The sequence below is a fragment of the Mastomys coucha genome, unplaced genomic scaffold (assembly GCF_008632895.1).
Source record: "Mastomys coucha isolate ucsf_1 unplaced genomic scaffold, UCSF_Mcou_1 pScaffold9, whole genome shotgun sequence".
Taxonomy (NCBI): domain Eukaryota; kingdom Metazoa; phylum Chordata; class Mammalia; order Rodentia; family Muridae; genus Mastomys; species Mastomys coucha.
Genome location: NW_022196915.1, coordinates 71,368,271 through 71,386,279, shown reverse-complemented (window position 1 = coordinate 71,386,279; position 18,009 = coordinate 71,368,271). Strand labels below are relative to the sequence as shown.

General features: G+C 37.3%; 2 long non-coding RNA genes across 2 annotated transcripts in view; one reads left to right on the top strand and one right to left on the bottom strand.

Annotated features, from left to right (window-relative positions):
- LOC116084731 overlaps positions 1-1,982 on the bottom strand; it is a 17,988-nt gene extending 16,006 nt beyond the window's left edge. Inside the window, exon 1 of the long non-coding RNA XR_004116243.1 lies at positions 1,805-1,982. This is a non-coding gene — a long non-coding RNA (uncharacterized LOC116084731). The remainder of the gene's footprint in view (positions 1-1,804) is intronic.
- A 129-nt stretch (positions 1,983-2,111) lies between these two features.
- LOC116084730 lies at positions 2,112-17,585 on the top strand. The gene is made up of 4 exons (XR_004116242.1): positions 2,112-2,620; positions 5,645-5,756; positions 9,965-10,247; positions 17,245-17,585. It is a non-coding gene; the product is annotated as an uncharacterized LOC116084730 (long non-coding RNA).
- Positions 17,586-18,009: the final 424 nt, after the last annotated feature.

Sequence of the window (18,009 nt, the reverse complement as noted above, 5' to 3'; positions counted from 1 at the left end):
TTTGTCATGGAATATCTTGTTTTCTCCATCTATGGTAATTGAGAGTTTTGCTGGGTATAATAGCCTGGCGTGGCATTTGTGTTCTTGTAGGGTCTGTATGACATCTGCCCAGGATCTTCTAACTTTCATAGTCTCTGGTGAGAAATCTACTGTAATTCTGATAGGCCTGCCTTTATATATTACTTGCCTTTTTTCCCTTACTGCTTTTAAAATTCTTTCTTTATTTAGTGCATTTGGTGTTTTGATTATTATGTGATGGGAGAAATTTCTTTTCTGGTCCAGTCTACTTGGAGTTCTGTAGGCTTCTTGGGCCTAGAAGATGTTCATGGGCATCTCTTTCTTTAGGTTAGGAAGTTTTCTTCTATAATTTTGTTGATACTTACTGGCCCATTACATTGGGAGTCTTCACTCTCTTCTATACCTATTATCCTTAGGTTTGGTCTTCTCAGTGTGTCCTGAATTTCCTGGATGTTTTGGGTTAGGAGCTTTTTGTTTTTTGCATTTTCTTTGACTGTTGTGTCAATGTTTTCTAAGGTGTCTTCTGCCCCTGAGATTCTCTCTTCTATCTCTTGCATTCTGTTGGTAATGCTTGCATCTATGGCTCTTGATTTCTTTCCTAGGTTTTGTATCTCCAGGGTTGTCTCTCTTTCTGATTTCTTTATTGTTTCTCTTTCCATTTTTAGATTCTGGATGGTTTAGCTCATTTCCTTCACCTGTTTAATTGTATTTTCCTGTAGTTCTTTAAGGGATTTTTGTGTTTCCTCTTTAAGAGCTTCTAGCTGTTTACCTGTGTTCTCCTGTATTTCTTTGAGGGTGCTATTTATGTCTTTCTTAAGGTCCTGTATCATCATCCTGATAAGTGATTTTTAGATCTGAATCTTGCTTTTTGGTGTGATGGTGTGCCCAGGACTTGCTATGGTGGGAGAATTGGGTTCTGATGATGGCAAGTGACCTTGGTTTGTATTGTTTATTTTCTTATGCTTGCCCCCCCCCACCATCTGGTTAACTCTAGTGCTACCTGCCCTTACTAAATTTGACTGGAGCCTGTCCTTCCTGTGGTCCTGGTTGTGTCAGAACTCCTCAGAGTCAAGCTGTCTCTGTGATCCTATATGATTCTGGGATCCTGGGATTCTGGGCTTGTTAGATCACCTGGGAGTGTGGCTTTCTCTGTGTGTTGTGGGACTGGCTGTAGAGCTTGTGCCCAAGGTCTGCTCAGAACACTAACCCAGACAGACCAGAAGGAACCAGAGTCACTGGACTGGTGGAGTTCCTGTGTGCCTAGTCCTGCTGGTCCCAATTACTCCCAGTGTTGGGACAGATGTTGGTTCCTGCTCACCTCTGATCCTGGGTATGTCAGAGCGCCTGGGAGTGGAGCTTCCTCTGGGTGTTGTGGGAGTGGCTGCAGAGCTTGTGCCCAAGGTCTACTTCGGACCCCAGCCCAGACAGACTGGAAGGAACCCGAGTCACTGGGCTGGTGGAGTTCCTGTGTGCCTAGTCCAGCTGGTCCCAGTTACTCCCTATTTTTCCCTAGTCTGTAGTCCAACTCCCAACAAAGGTCAGCAGCAGCTGTGAATGAAAGTCCAGGGATCTAGCAGTTGCTCAGTCCCACAAGGCAAGCAGGCAAAGCAGAGCCTAAAATTTATTTTTACTGGATTTGTTATATTATTTATCAACACTGTTGGATATATATATATATATATATATATATATATATATATATATATATAGCTGTGATTCTTATACAGTCACATATTTGAGCAGCTCATTATGCTGAATCTGAAAATAGGTCAGAGTTGAAGGCTACCTTAATAGTGATCAATGTAGCAGATTCCATTCATGCTGAATAAGTTCAGATATGTGTAATGATGATCCACAGGTGTTTTTATAGTTGCAGTTTCCCAAGAAAAGATGCCTCTGCCTCTATTTTCTAATAGAAATACTTTGTATTAGAAGAAAGTAATAGCAGCTTATTGGAGCAGGCATATTTCCTCTTCAGTAAGGCTATAAGTAAACATGGGCACAAAACCATATCAGGAAATATAGGTCATAATGGAAAGAAATCCACATCATAGGAAGTTCAGAATATGACATCATGATGCAGATTCTAGTGGAGGTGGTAGTATTTAAGAGGTCTGGGAATATTTGTTTGAAAATTATTAGTGTAGATGGTCTTCAGATTGTATTTAAGTAATAGACATCATGATACTCCTCAGAAGACTATGAAGAGATACAAAACAAACAAACAACAAACAAAACAAAGCATATTCCAGAAGACAATTCAAACAGTGACCTCTTCAAAGGTTAGAGGAATAGCAGAAAAGAAAAAGCAAACAGAAAATCATGAGGCTTCCCGTGAATCACTGCCTTTCTATCTTGTTTGAAATAGACAAATTCAAAATTTTCAGTGTGAATCTTCCATGGACCGAAATGCAAAAACATAAAAGAAAAAGAAAAGTTGCATTGATTTTATCCAGAATTCAAGAGAAGCAAATGCCTAATTTGACTCAGCATAACCAAGCACAGTTGTGTAATCCAGAATCTACAACAGAAACCAAATCCCGCATATCATCCATTGTAAATCCTAAATTTTTCTCAGCCTTGCTTCGGGGTGGTGGTGAAAGTATGTGACTTGATTATCATGGATGAATATCAAAATATGCTCATTTATTTCATTGATTTTCTAAGTCTGGTGTCTAAATCTTTTTTATTCTCTTCTAAGTTTACATTAATTCATCGTATAAAATCTTAAGAATCATTCCTCTATTTTGATGCACTAACTGCCTGAAATTAATTCATAAAATTGAATTGAAAAATAATCCAGCAAACTGTAGATAGCTTATGCATGTCTTATTTGACAAAAATATTGCTGATGAGTAAATTTTCTTTTACCAAAGTATTAAAGTAACATAAAAAGAGGGTTTAGAGAACCTAAATAATAGGGATTGTCTTCCTCCTGCCCTCCACTTCCATTTTGAAAGCTCTCAATATATTAATTAAGAGAAATGGAATTAAAAATCAAGTAGACTGTTTCAGTTACTAAGAAACTGAACTCACTCACACTTCATAAACCTTAGTTTGCACATGCACAATTTTAATCTGCCTCATATATTTCATGTAAAATGAAAAGAAATAATGCATATAAGGTATTTGAGTACATCATTTATCTCACTTTGAGCATTCAACTTGTTCAGAGATACTATTTTGTTATTACTAAAAGTTAAAGTTTATGCCAAATATCAAACCATAACTATCTGCAATATTAGGCAAATGATCATGACATATTTAATGAGTCTTATCTTCCATTATAGCTTTTGGAATATGACAGTAGTCGTAGTAGAGTAGTCAACATTTTTCTTTATAGATGTAAGTGGCATTATTGAACCTTCATGGCAATATTATTTGATAGTGATTATTGTTATTAACATTGCACAGAGAGGCTTACAAAATCTCCTAGATATACACAGCTACCTGAACATCATTTCTAAATGAGTTGGATAATTTTAATGTTCTCGTATTAATTTTCCTGAGATGTACTTCGTTTGCTCTCTATAAACAATTTTTGTTGTTCACTCATTTATGCGTATTTTTACAGGAATTCTAATTTCATGTTTGTATTCTCTCTTACTAGATAGTGTTCTGTGTTTTTGTGGCATTTAACAAATGCATGCATGATCGCTTGGCATTCATTAAATTCAGAGAAAACATATATCTATAATTTCAACTTTCATTTCACTTTAAAACCCCCTTATAGAAAGAAAATAATGTTATATGTCAGGGACACTTATTGGATGAAGCCCTTCTAGTTTACAAATATGTGCTCCTAGTTAACTTAGAAGTTAAGAAGAATTTTAATTTATGAAAGAAAATTGGTAGGCAAACAGGAATCATAATAAAACTCAGAGTCTGATCACAGACTCACAGAGGAAAAAAAATTATATAGAAAATGGAAGAACTTTCTTTTTACCATATCATCTCCTGCACAGGGACCTTTCCTCAGAGATTTATGCAGTCAGATCTGTAGCAAGATGAAAAAGGCACACTGGCCTTAGAATCAAAGCCCAAGAAAGAAGAAAGAACAGAGCAGCAACAATATGCTGCCTCTTCTTTTAGTCTCACAGGGAAATGAAAGAAAATGTTGCTAATGCTCCCATCAAGCACAGTCTACTTTTTCAAGGTAGAATTATGTAGAAACTATTTCTTCTTCCTTAAAGGAATAATCTATTCTCCACTTCGTTAAGGCATTGCTACCTGAAAATATGTTCATGCTTTCCAACTTTACATTATCACTTTTTGAAACAAGTAGACCATTGACAGTTTGTACTTGTTCAGAGGACCTACCTACCTAGACAGTCTTTATATATTTGTGAGTCTACGAATAACATGCTACTTATGCTTTAAGTATAATGGATGCTTCCTGTAAGAATTTCTTTTAAAAGCAGTACGTCTTCACAACATATGAATATTTTGAAAATGAATATTATCTGAATGTTTCTCACTCAGAAATAACCATATTAGCATATGCAATTAGCAAGGAACACACTGTCATTATTTAATTATACAATGATATTCTCTTAATATAGGTATGTGTACATGTTTTAAACTTAATAACTTCTTCTTTTTTTTTTTTTTTCGAGACAGGATTTTCTCTGTGTAGTCCAGGCTGGCCTCGAACTCAGAAATCTGCCTGCCTCTGCCTGCTAAGTCCTGGGATTAAAGGCATGTGCCACCACCACCCGGCCAACAACTTTTAATAACAATAATGGCAGTGCCATCATTTCTAAACAAGCACATATTGAAGGAAATTTCTGCTTATTTCAAGTTTTTCTTGCTATAAAAAGACTATAAATAAAATATTTACACTTAACTTTTTCAGCTTCACAGTTCTTCTATAGGATACCTGGTTAGAAATAGAGGTATTTTTAAAAGATCCTCTTAATTTATATTTCAAAAATCAACTTTCCATGTCTTTGCCTGAGTGGCATATGAGAATGCCCTTATAGATATTCTTTGACAAGAGAAATACTCAAACATCTCCTGGAGAAGAGTGTCTTATCAAATTATGACGTCCATTAAAATAATATTCTATCAACCTCAGAGCTTCATGTTCAATGCCCTCTGCCACTCAATAGAGGAACACGTTAGTGATTGGTGCTCACTGTCCCTGCATATGGTTTTAGCTATCTTGAGAACAGGAAGACATGTTCATTCTTCTAGGCTTTATGATCCCTGACATACACAATTTCATGTTAAAATTTAAATCAAGGATCAGAAATGATCACCTGTGTATTATAGCTGTGAGCACAGTCCTAAGACTCCTTTTATGTCTCTTTTACTAAACTACCAGTTGTGTTAACTGGGAGCCACAGCACCCTTTATTACACAGATTCCTGAACAAGTGTGAATACATCACTCTCCATATATTTCCTTGCCAGTTTCTCTTATGTTCTACTTATTAACTATCAATATATATTCATTGATAAATAGACATGCCATAGGACTGATTGCCTACTTCTTTGATCAAGTTCTTCTTTTCAAATGTTGAGTGCTTTATAAAATTATATAAGTATATAATTATTGTAATACCTATGTTAATTATCTTCACAAAAATGCTTATTATTGTCTTCTATTATTAAATCTTTTGCAGAGGGCCAACTCTGGCAATGACCAGTGCCCACAGAGGAAATAAGAACTTAGCAAAAAACAAGTGAGTCAGGCATGGAGGGCAGCCAAAATCTTGCAGCCTGACTGAGTGGCAGGTGAGGTGCTTCTCCATTCATACAGAACTCAATAGGTTGTGCTAGTTTTATGTTGTTTCAAGGCATAGATCATAATATTTGTGTTCTCTGACATGTGTTTTAACTTCCGCTAAGTCATAAGTATAGTCATCATTGATAAACCATGATGAAATAGAGTTACCTTTTACAGTAATTTTCTCACATCAACCCATAGCCCAACTTTTTAGAATCTAGAGGCATATTTTACCAAATATGTCAGCCTGTTTTCAGCCTTAGTAGCCATTGCAGTTTCAAGAAAGAAAGAAAGAAAGAAAGAAAGAAAGAAAGAAAGAAAAAAGCAAAGAAATTCCAAGCTAGGCTGGGCAAACAGTTATGTCCCAAGCAATATATTATCAAGTTTGATGGTCAGAGTGATGCTAATTAGTGTTAGCACAAAAAAGAAAAAAAAAGAGAGACCAAAGTTATTGTAGTGATTATTCCATTTATGTAAAAATGCAATATATATATATATATAAACATTAAATATATATGGAATTTATTTTTATATATAGTTATTCTTTTATTTCTTGGCCATAGGAAACCACAGGGGCCCTGCATGAGCTAAGAGAAGTGGATCTTATTATATTCTTCTATCATGTATCCACACCCATTCTTTGTTCATCCCTGTAAGCCCCAGGGTGAGACAGATATAACTCCAACCAACCAATGTTGTTGGGGTATCTTTTCTCTTAGGGGCATATCATATGTGGCCCCAAGTCTTATATGTCATGTAATCACCTGAGCGTATAGTAGGAAGAGGTTTTTAACTTGATCTGCTGCCAAATTCTCTAGCCCACTGAATTTAGTTTACATTTTTAAGTTTACTTTATTCTGACCATCATGTTTCTGAATATGTATGTGGGCAGAGGTTTCAGGAGTATCTTCCAGTCAGAGTCTCATAAGAGATTTCTGGTGTCTTTATTTGAGTTGTAATCTTGAGGTAGTAAGGAAGACTTTCAAGGAGGGCCAGATAAGGGTATCTCCCTAAAAGCAGGAGGGATAGTATGTTCAATTTTTTTTTCTGGGGAAGTTTAGAAGCAGTACTCCTGGGAGAAGGCAGAAATGATTCATAAGAAATTTTCCACCAATCGAATATCTTCAAATTGTACAAATATTAAAAGCGCCTCAAGCCTGTAACATGTGGAGATCAAGGCCACGTGGAAGACAGCATGACAACAATTGCATGACTGGGCTCAGCTTTGCTGGATCTTTGTCAAGCAGCTGTACTGGCTTTAGGACTTTTGCTGATCCCATTAGATATGGCTGTGTTGATCTTTCTTTGCTAGTTTTCCTTTCCTTTTAGACCAATAAGAGATAGAGTAATGTGAGTTAGCCCTTAGGTATCTTCAAACTCAAACTAAGTTCTCTATCATAGGTTTTCAGAGATTGGGATACTACATGGTGAATAACTCCATTTTGTTTACAATGCCTATCAGCCAATTTATTACCATTTGTAAAAGGAACATAAGTATTTTTCATATCTGGACATGTACATTATATATATTCATATAGGAATGAAAAAGTCACCTTCAACAATACTCCTCTTAAATATATCAGACATATTGGGTGTTAGTATCAGGACCTCTAAGCCCTTGACTTCACATGGGTGGGCCTCACAGACCTGTTGCCAGGGCAACAGCCGCCATATTCCCAGAATTCATTTGGCTCACTTCCTACCATTACCTGCAGCCACTATGTCAGAACCCATATGCACACACACACACACACACACACACACACACACACACACAAACACACACACGGGAGGTAGGGAACACTCCTCCCTTGCCCTCTCTTCTCTCCCTCCTCTCTCTCTGCTACTGTCCCCTCTCTCCCTCTCAATTAAACCTCTTACACATGGAACTGTTTGGGCCTAGTGTGTGGTATGTTCTAACACATCATTGGGTTCTTTATTTTATCCTACTGATTTAAAGATAAAAACAAAATAATATTGTCCTAAAGCTGATATTTATTTGATTTATGTTATCTGGTAACCATTATTTTGTAATATGTTACTATTTTAGTGTTTTGCCCCTTCTTTTAAATATTTTTATTGAATTTATTTAATCTGTTATATTTTATTTTTTAAACATTTTTATATTTATTTCAAATACATAGTGACCAAGTCAGCTCAGTCAGCCAATATGTGCTTCAGGGCAGGAATGAGGATTAAAAAGAAAAAAGACAATTAGATAACACCATAGCATGACCCCAGCCAGTTTTGAGGCTGAAGCAGGTTTATTTTTTTTTCCAGTCTGTTTTTAATAGCACTTTAAGTACATGCAGAATAATAAGATCAGTTCTGGGTCAAGGCACAAGCAAGGCAATAAACAAAATCCTGTAAACACCCATCTAGGGGCTAGTCAGGATGACCAAGACAAAAGGAATGTCACACATGCCTGGTCTGAGCCTGCTCTGAGCTTTGCATGAACTCAAATGCACATGGTCTTAATCTGGGTCTATTTCCTGAGTCCTGGCCCAAAGTCAAGATTCCTGCTTTGAGTTTACTTCTTTTGTCCTGACACAATGTCAAATTCCAGCCAAGTGTCTAGAAATGCCCCCCAAAAGCTCTCCACAATATAGAATGAATAATAAAAATATTAACTATAAAACACAGTTCTTCAAATAATATTGTTAAGAAAATTAGAACAGAATACCGTAAGCCATATTGTAAGAGCCAACACTAATGTATAAGCCCCACTGCCCAAGGACAACTTAACTTCGTGGAAATGTTGGGAGTTGTAGTGCTGGGGAAATAACGAGCCACATGTTTTTTACTCACCTAAACAAGTTGATTCAACAAACCTGCACCAGATGGGCTTGATCACATGTTAGCAAGAGGTAGGTAGGCAGGAAGTGTATCAAGTTATATGCTTGCTCCTGATTGGATCTGATTGGAAATGAAATTAATTTTGGGTTGTGTCCTTAAAATGCCAATAGAACATGTAACTCATCGCACGGGCATGGAACTAAGCAGAGTCCATTTTGTTTGAAAGTGATGTGTTAGAATGGAGGGTCGAGTCAGGACATACCACACACTAGGCCCAAACAGTTCCACGTGTAAGAGGTTTAACTGAGGGGGGGGGCAGTAGCACAGAAAGAGAGGAAGGAGAGAGAGAGCAAGATGGAGGAATGTTCCCTGTGTGTATATATATGTATATAATATATATATATATACATATATATACACACACATACGTATATATATTTCCTATCCCCTACCTTCATCCCCTGATGTGAATGGACAGTTTTATGAATGGACATTTTTGTGCCCTCGCCTCAGCTGTCTAGCCCACCTAGGGTGGAGTCTTCCGACTTAGGTGAAGTCTATTGTCCTGACATATCTGCAGCTTCCTACAAGGAGCCACTACCTGCTGAGTGGCCGAGCCTGTTTTTATGAGACAAGGCAACAAGATCCTGGTCCCCCCTTTATAAACTTAGACTCATAAGTAAACATTGGGTCTTGATCAGAAACTTTGTCTTGGTCTCATTCTTCTCTTTTCATCACTCGCATTCAAGCCCCAGCTTTCTTTTCAGGAACCCAGTAATCTGTGGCCAGTGTCAGCTACACATTTCTTAATAAAGGAGATACCAAGCATTTTTTTTTCTTTAATGGAGACTTCCTTATGGTAAATCATACAAGTTTTTTTTTATTTCTTTATTTATATTTTTATTTACATATTTATTTTTATCTTCCTGTGAAAATTTCTATCTGATTTTTTGATTCTGGCTATGACATGCCCTTTCTGTAAATGGGAAGAATTCAGTGAGATCTATGCATCTCCATTCAGGGGAAAAAGAGACATCCTATAGACACTGTTAATTCTGATTAACTGAAGAGTTCAGCCAGCATCACCAGTTTTTGTTATTCTGACCTTCTCTGAAAACACACCAGTGATACCAAGGACCAGAAGCTCAAGCATATCAATAAGGCCTGGCACATGGGTGTTTGTCAGCAGGTTTCCAATGCCAGGACTGAACAAAAAAGCCAGGAAGCCTCAGGACACTGGGATCCAAACTTAGAGTTTGGGGAGGCCCAGTGTATGGACATCAGAAAGACCAGAGCTTGTGCAAGAAATATTCTTGGTCAAACTGGTGGACCTCTGAAGTAGTAGACTCCAGTTGTTAAATGCCATTGTCTTGTATTTTCTGTTGTCGTCTGACTCTTTTCCACTGCCCCTTTGACTCAGGCTTTTGTGGATGTACCTGTTCGTATTTATTCTGACTGAGGGTGTGTGGAAAGACTAACAACTGCACTCATATGCTGCTCCAAAAGTCACTCCTGAAAACCGTAACGATTTGGGGACATGGGTTATGGCAGCTCTGTGGAGGATGGACCCTAAGGTGGCCTACTGGCTTACTGAGGTGGCTCTACAATGCAGGCAGACACGATAGTATGCTTGGCATGGAGGTCAGCAGCAGTGGTAACCAAGGTACAACCACCCCTGGCTGGAAAATTACAATATTATAGAGGTGAGGAAAGTTTTGTCTGTGTTTTGAATATGAATGTGACCACTTCATGATTGTTTCTAACTGGTCTTGCATGTGTGAGTTTACTGTGCTTTCTGTCCTGCTACTAGCCAACCTGGCTCACACTCTATTTTTTTCGTTTTCTGGAACAAGGGATCCAATATAACAGACATTCAAACATCATTTGGGTATGGTTAAATTTTTGTAATATTTGTTTCAAAAATGTTAACATAAAACTCACAACCCAGGGTTCATAGTTAAAAGTCTATACATATGTAATCTTAAAGGAATCATGTGGCACGATTCCATTTGGGATATAAGTAATATGTGACCTGTTGCCATCCTTAGACAGCCATATGGCTGGCAGTCATTTTTGCTAGGGTTGCAGATGGAAGGATGTCCTGTGGCTTCATTGCCATCTTGCTTGAGGATTACCACATGGTATGTGTTGACCAATCCATCTCCAAAGGTAATTTTGAAACGGGATAGATATTTTTTGTATGATAATTCTTATCCTGGTTTGAAAACAAGGTTTATGAAGGATATGATTGGAAGCAATGCTTGTTTAATGAAGTATTGAGGCTCTAGCTCCATGTATTCATATACAAGAACATACCTTACTGACAGCCAAACATTGTAACATAAGAGTCACTCTGATGATGCTACTTTTGGAGACATTGTATTGTTTGCATTGTTAAAGCTTGGATTTCCCTTGTGTAGATTATGGTTGTATCTTGTACCTTCTTCACTCTTGAAATTTTAAAAAAAAGTTGTTTCATTTTAATATTTGGAGTACACACTTGAGGGATTTTAAACTTCTTTAAAAGGAAAATTTGAAGTTTCACAGAAAACAAATAAAAACCTATGTATTTTAAGGAATAGCTTTTAAAAACATGTATTTATAAGGCTATGTAATATTTTACATTTATAAGATATTTTATTATGTCTTTATTAAGTGTTTTTCATAAATAAAAGGCTAAAATTAGCATCAAAACTATGATCAAACATTAACATTAAACATCAGACATTGAGGTATTTCTATTTAATGGCGCAGCAACATAATGACTTAAGCAGTTATACAAATGGTTTGAAGCAGTGGTTCTCAACCTATGGTCACAACTCTTCAGGGATCTTTTACAGGTGTAGGTTAGTGTGGAGAGCGGTTCCAAGAGCTAGCTTTCTCATAAACAAGCCCTCATTTGGCTAAGCTTGCTGCCATTGGTTGCTTCCACATTTGGTGACCTATCCACTTTTGCCATGTGGCCCATTGGGATTGGCTAAGCTTGGGAGTACTTAATGGCCAAGGGTGGGCCGGAAGGTGGGGCTTAGATGGCTGGAAGGCGGGGCTTAGATGGCAGGAAGGCGGGGCTTAAGTAACGGCTCCCGGATGCAGGAGAAGAAGCAGCAGGAGAGAGGCAGAAGAAGCAGGAGGGAGAAGCAGGAGAGGGAAGACTGTTACAATGTTCCTAAATAAACTGCTAAAAGGAAGAGCTCAGGTCACATCTTTCTTGCTGGTCGGGGCGGATGCGGCAGCTTAGTGCTACCTGAATCTCCCATATTTAGAGTGTGATTCATAATAGTGGCAAAATTTCACTTGTGAAATAGCAATGGAAAGGACATTGTAGATAAAGGTCACCACAACACGAAGGTTCTGTTTTGAAGGTTGCAGCATTGGGAAAGTTGGAAACAACTGGTTTAGAACATGTATCTTCTTATCTAAGGTTTACTGAGGCTAGCAGAGAATGATTTAAGAATGTACGGCTAACCATCTCATTTTTGCTAACACTGTTAAGCTGTAGTTATTTTGGTATACTGAGTCATACAAGAATCTTATGTTCTATAATGATGAACTATGTAAGGAACAGGAAAATAAAGTCACCAATCTCTCCACACACCATATTCATTTAAAGAGCTTCAATCCAGAAATTGTTGTGTTTTATGATGAGGTGTTAAAAGATGATTAAGTTTTAAAGACTGGTGTAATTAATTACAGGAAAAAGTTTTATTTAGCCTCCTGTATATTTTTTTCCCGTGACTATCCTAAGCCAAGTAGCTAAAAACAAGCAAGGATTGTTTTTTCCAGATATACTTAAATAGATACTGACCTGCAAACTTGTCAGAGATGTGCATTTAAGATGTTTAAGGTTACTGTAGCAAACAGATCCTCCCAGAACTCCAGTGTCTCCAAGAAGATAATGAGGCATAACACTGATGCCTTCCTTCACCTGGATTGTTGGAATCCTAACCACTGGATAAGACTACCCTAATGTCTTGCCTGCTGCCAGAACCTGGCCCAAACTGTGGCCAAGAAGGACAATGGAGTGTTGGTTGCTTCACTTTCAATATACAATGTAAGGTCAGTCCCCCTATGATCCTCCACCACAGAAAAGCCTCTCATCTGGGTCTGGCAGCTCCTAGTACCCCTATCCCTGATGCCATAGAGACCACAGGACTCTGTGAAGACTGTCTATGTAATGGACTGGTCCTTTGTCACTTTAATTGATACATAGGCCATTTGAATTATAATTCCTGTCCCTATTAATCCTCCTCAGATCTGTGATGGGATTGAGGGCTAGGCTGACCAAAGCTTTGTCAGCTGAGCAATAGCAAGCAACCAGCTCCTTCCTACAAGGCTGCAGCTGCCTTTTAAGTCCATTTAAAGCTATGAGATCTCTTGTTAAGAAAAGGCAAACAGGTTTGCCTTGCTAACAGGTTTCATATTATAGGATAAACAACTTGTAGATGTGTACTGGCTGGTTTCGCGTCAACTTGACACAAGCTGGAGTCATCACAGAGAAAGGAGCTTCAGTTGAGGAAATACCTCCATGAGATCCAATTATAAGGCATTTTCTCAATTAGTGATCAAGGGGGAAGGGCCCTTGTGCGTGGTACCATTTTTGGGCTGGTAGTCTTCGGCTCTATAAGAAAGCAAGCTGAGCAAGCCAGGAGAAGCAAGCCAGTAAGGAACTTCCCTCCATGGCCTCTGCATCAGCTCCTGCTTCCTGACCTGCTTGAGTTCCAGTCCTGACTTCCTTTGGTGATCCACAGCAATGTGGACATAAGCTGAATAAACCCTTTCCTCCCCAACTTGCTATTTGGTCATGAAGTTTGTGCAGAAATAGAAACCTTGACTAAGACAAAATGTAACTTTTTGCTAAAGGAGCATAGCTAGCAATGTCTTTTCTCAATAATTACTCATGTTTCTAATTAATAGTTAAATGGAAAGAAAACATTCTAAGATGTATAAAGGTCTGAAGATATAAAAGCGTAAGTAAGTTTATGAGAAAAGTATTTAAGACATATAAAATAGGAAATATTATAGATTTCTCTCCCTCACTACATTGTTGTTATGCTAAGATTTCAAAGGTTCAGTGTTTTAATATTGATCAATGGAGTTCTGATAAGCAGTTATGACACAGACTACTTACTATTCAGTCACAAGCCTAAGATTATAAATTTCCTTTGATTGTCTAAATATAGACTCAATTGTGCTTCTTATTGGGCTAAAACATATAAATGGCTCTCTGGACAGAGTAAAAATATGTTCATTCTTTTTAATCCAAAGTGATAATTTTTGCCAGGACTCTAAGGCATTAGTCTATTCCAGCTATTTTACAATGTGGATTAATACGGTAATGTACATTAATACAGATTAATGGGAGTATATCTAGAATTTTTATTTCCTTTTTAAAAATTCATGTAAGCTACAGGGATTCGGAGTCATGAGACTTGGATCTGCCTCTCACAGGTCAAACAGACTCCAGGTAAGCACAGCCTAAGTTTTGCTACCTGTCTGTTCCTGGGATGGGATCTCTCTCCTGGTCTTAGATTCTTCCCCCTTCCCAATTCCTATGTGCCTGAGAATTCCATTTGTAGATTTCTAAATGTTAACCTCTGTCTCTGGTGTATATTGGTTGCAGCAGATTGGTCTGAATCTGGTGTATATTCTGCAGATTCAGCAGAAGGTTGACATACACCATCCAGGGATGACCTGAAAACTATTAACTGCTGAGTTCTGGACTTTGGTGAAAGCTTATGTAAACCATCCCAGACTATATGATTGTTCCCTGTCTCTTCAATTGGGTCAGCTAACTGGATGCTTCTGAGGAAAGCCCTTTTGCCCAGCCTTTGACTAACCGTTCATCCCTCCTGGGCCAGGACAATCACACCTTAGTTTCATTGAAAGGAATTAGAGAAGAAAATAGATTATTTCCAGTCCTCCTACAGCCTGAAATGCTAAGTCAAAAGGAGACTCCCTTTTATAGGGAACACAAATGGCTAACTATAAGATCAATTGAAACAACAGGAAAATGGGCCCAGATTTATCAACAGGAAGATCCATTAACTGGAATAGTTCTATAATATGATATTGTACTGGCATGCTTTATGTAGCTTAAAGATGTATTGTGTAACTTTAGAAAAAATGTTTCTATATGAACCATTTGGAATTATAATATGAATATACTAAAAAAAATTACAAAAATTGGGCCTGAGGTTAAATAAATATATCTACTTCCAGGCTTTTCCTGGACAGTAACACTGTCACCCATCACTGGGCCTTTGCCCCTTCTGCTTCCATCAATTACTGGCTCTTGCATCACTGATCCCTCAACCAGATGATAGTTTCAACTTAGGTACCATTAAGTTGATAAGTATTGACTTCTATATAATCAGGTACCTGTCCATCATAAAGTTGAGAGTTTAACTCTGGATACAACTCAAGCTGTGAAATGTAAGAGCCAAAGTGAATCAGTAAGCCCCACCTGCCCAGGGACAAGACATCTTCCTGAAATGCTAGGACTTGTAGTACATGGGAAATAACAAATCACATGTTTTTTACTCCCCTAAAAATGTTGGTTTGATCCATTTACATCAGATATGTTTAATCACATCTGGGTGGGAGGTACAAAGACAGGAAATATATTAGGATGTATGTTCATGATCTGATGAGAAATGCAATAAATTGTGGAATTTGCTCTTACAACCCTCCTTAGAACATGAATGTGTCTTTATTACCACTCACTGGGAACCCAGGAAGACTAAGCCAAAGTTTATTTTCTGCTCAAACTTAAGTAAAATTTGCTACAAATTTGGCTTAAAATTTTGGAACTGTTTTTTTTTTCCTCTTGTAAGTCTGAGGATTAACAAATACATCTGATAAAAATGAATTTAATGCCTAGGAAGATTGCTCAGCACATAAGGAATTTATGCCATGAATAATTAGGATCCATTACACTCATCTTAAAAGGTACCTGTAGTAATTCATGCTTGTAGCCCTTTTCTGGAACTGGTAGGCAGAGCCAGGTAAAATTCAGGGTCTCACTGGGCAACCAGTCTAGCTGAAAGATCAAGTCTATGAGAGACACTATCTCACAAAATATGGAGAAGTAATTGATGAAGAAATCTTCATTAAGCTTTTAGACTTCACACCCAGATCGGAGTATGTACTTACGTGTGTGTGTGTGTGTGCATATGTGTGTGTATCACATAAATATACCTAAAAGTCAAATTTTATTTCATGAATATAAAATTAACCCTTAATGTGTGGTAGCAAACATACAAATTTATCAAAGAAAATGTTTAATTAGCAAGCTACATAATGATCATAAACATGTATCTTGTGGGTTGGTACCATTATATATACATTTAAAAAGTACACATTTTAACAGGGAAATGGCTTCTCACCACTTCAAACTTGTTACAATCATATTAATATACACCAAGAGTTCAGGTGTGAAGTAACAAATTTATATATTACAAGTGCAAAATGATGCAGGCATGCACTTTGGAAAAAAAATCACAATCTTATAAAACATACATATTTTCCCTTACAACAATTCTATTCTCAATTACTCAAGAGAAATGCAACATTTGTTTACATGCAGAATTATATAACTGTTTATAGTGTATTCATGCACACTAAAACATGCAATAGTGCAAACAATCCAACTCTCGGTTGTCAGAAGAATAGACAAAATATAGTATAATCATAAAAGGAAATAATATTCATCAGGAAAAAGTGATGAAATATTTATATAAGATATAATGCTCGTGAGATTTAAAAATGCTTTACCAAGAAAAAGAAACTGGTGTAAGGAAGAACACACCAAACAATTTCCTATTAAATATCTGTGAAAGACAAACCTGTAAGAACAGAAGTAAATTCGGTGTCACCTGAGGCATGAGGCAAGATCTCTGAGAGATTGTCACTGGGCATGACAACCCTCTTTGAGGACACTGAAATATGTAAAACTCATCCTGTAATATGAAATATAGCATCTTTGCATGCATAACTCAATGAATTTAGTAACAGAAACACTGTATTACATGCTTAGAACATTTTATGGTATGGGAATTGTGCCACAACAAAGAACATAAAAGAGATAGATAAACATTTTCATCTGTCACATCCTTTTTACCTTGATTGCTGTAATGATGATATATTTTTTGCCTATAAACTACACATTTTTAAACTACTTATTTGTCCAGGAATACTAAAAAAAAAAAAAAAAGGTTTGGGAAATGAATTACACTAACGTGTTGGACCCTAAATTCTCAAAAAACATTAAACTGAAACAATGAAGCATAATTTCTGAAATATTTAACTTTAAGTTTTCATTTACTTTTAAATAAATTAGTAAACATTAAACTTTGAAGTTCAATGACTTTATTGTAATTTTACATATTTTATAATTGTGTATTAAAATAAAAATTTTAAAACAACCTGTCAAAATCAATCTTAGAACATTTTAGAAGCTGAATCTATAACTCTCCTCTTAAACCAAGTTAAGTAAAAAAATAAGAGTTCTGGATAGTGTCAGACAAAGGTCACTGGCCCTGTAAATGAAGTGCCAAGTTGTAACTTTTTCCTTTTAGCGTAGCAAGGTTTGCAGAACTTAGGTAGCAGGCTCTGTCAGAAACTCTGAGGACAAGTGTTTTGGGGGATACAAACACAGGTTTTTCTAGCTCCCTCAGATCCTTTCTTGATGCTCATCCACAGGGAAAACAAGCAGGCCAAAGCAAGGCCCAGAAGAGGAACAAGCTGGAGAGGAAGGATCAAAGTGCTTCGTTTTGGAACTCAGCGTGGTTTTGGAAACCAGCAGAGGAAAGAGTCAAACTTTCTCCAGTCTGCTTTTAAAACATCACAGAAGAATGATTCAAGGCACCACTCAATAAGGAATCTGCATGAGGGAATACAGAAAAGTAAATTGCAAGCCATCAAAAATGAATGCAGTCAGTAGACTATCTACTTCAGTACCCTTGCAATGTGTTTTCTAGTGTTCTCTTTGTGTACTTTCTAGTATTTGAAGAGTTGTCTACATAAATGACCCCTTACCTTTCTATTTGAATCCATTTATACTTATTTTTTACATTCAACAAATAATACATACAACTCTTTTTAAGAATTTTTATATTAGTAATTTTTTTTTGAGACAGTGACTATGTAGACATAGCTAGTTCAGAACTCACTGTGTAGACAAATTTAGACTTCTCTGGTGAATTCCTCCTCCTCTTCCTCCTCCTCCTCCTCCTCTTCCTCTACCTCCTCCTCCTCCTCGTCCACCTTTTCTTCCTCCTCCTCCTCCTCCTTCTCCTCCACCTTCTTCTTCTCAGTGGTGTGAAGGAGAGGTCAGGAAGGTTTCATAAGATAGGGTTTCTCTGCATAGTCCTGGCTGTTCTGGAACTTGCTCTGTAGACCAGGCTGGCCTCAAATTCAGGGATGGGATCTGTCTGCCTCTGCCTCCTGAGTGTTGGAATTAAAGGT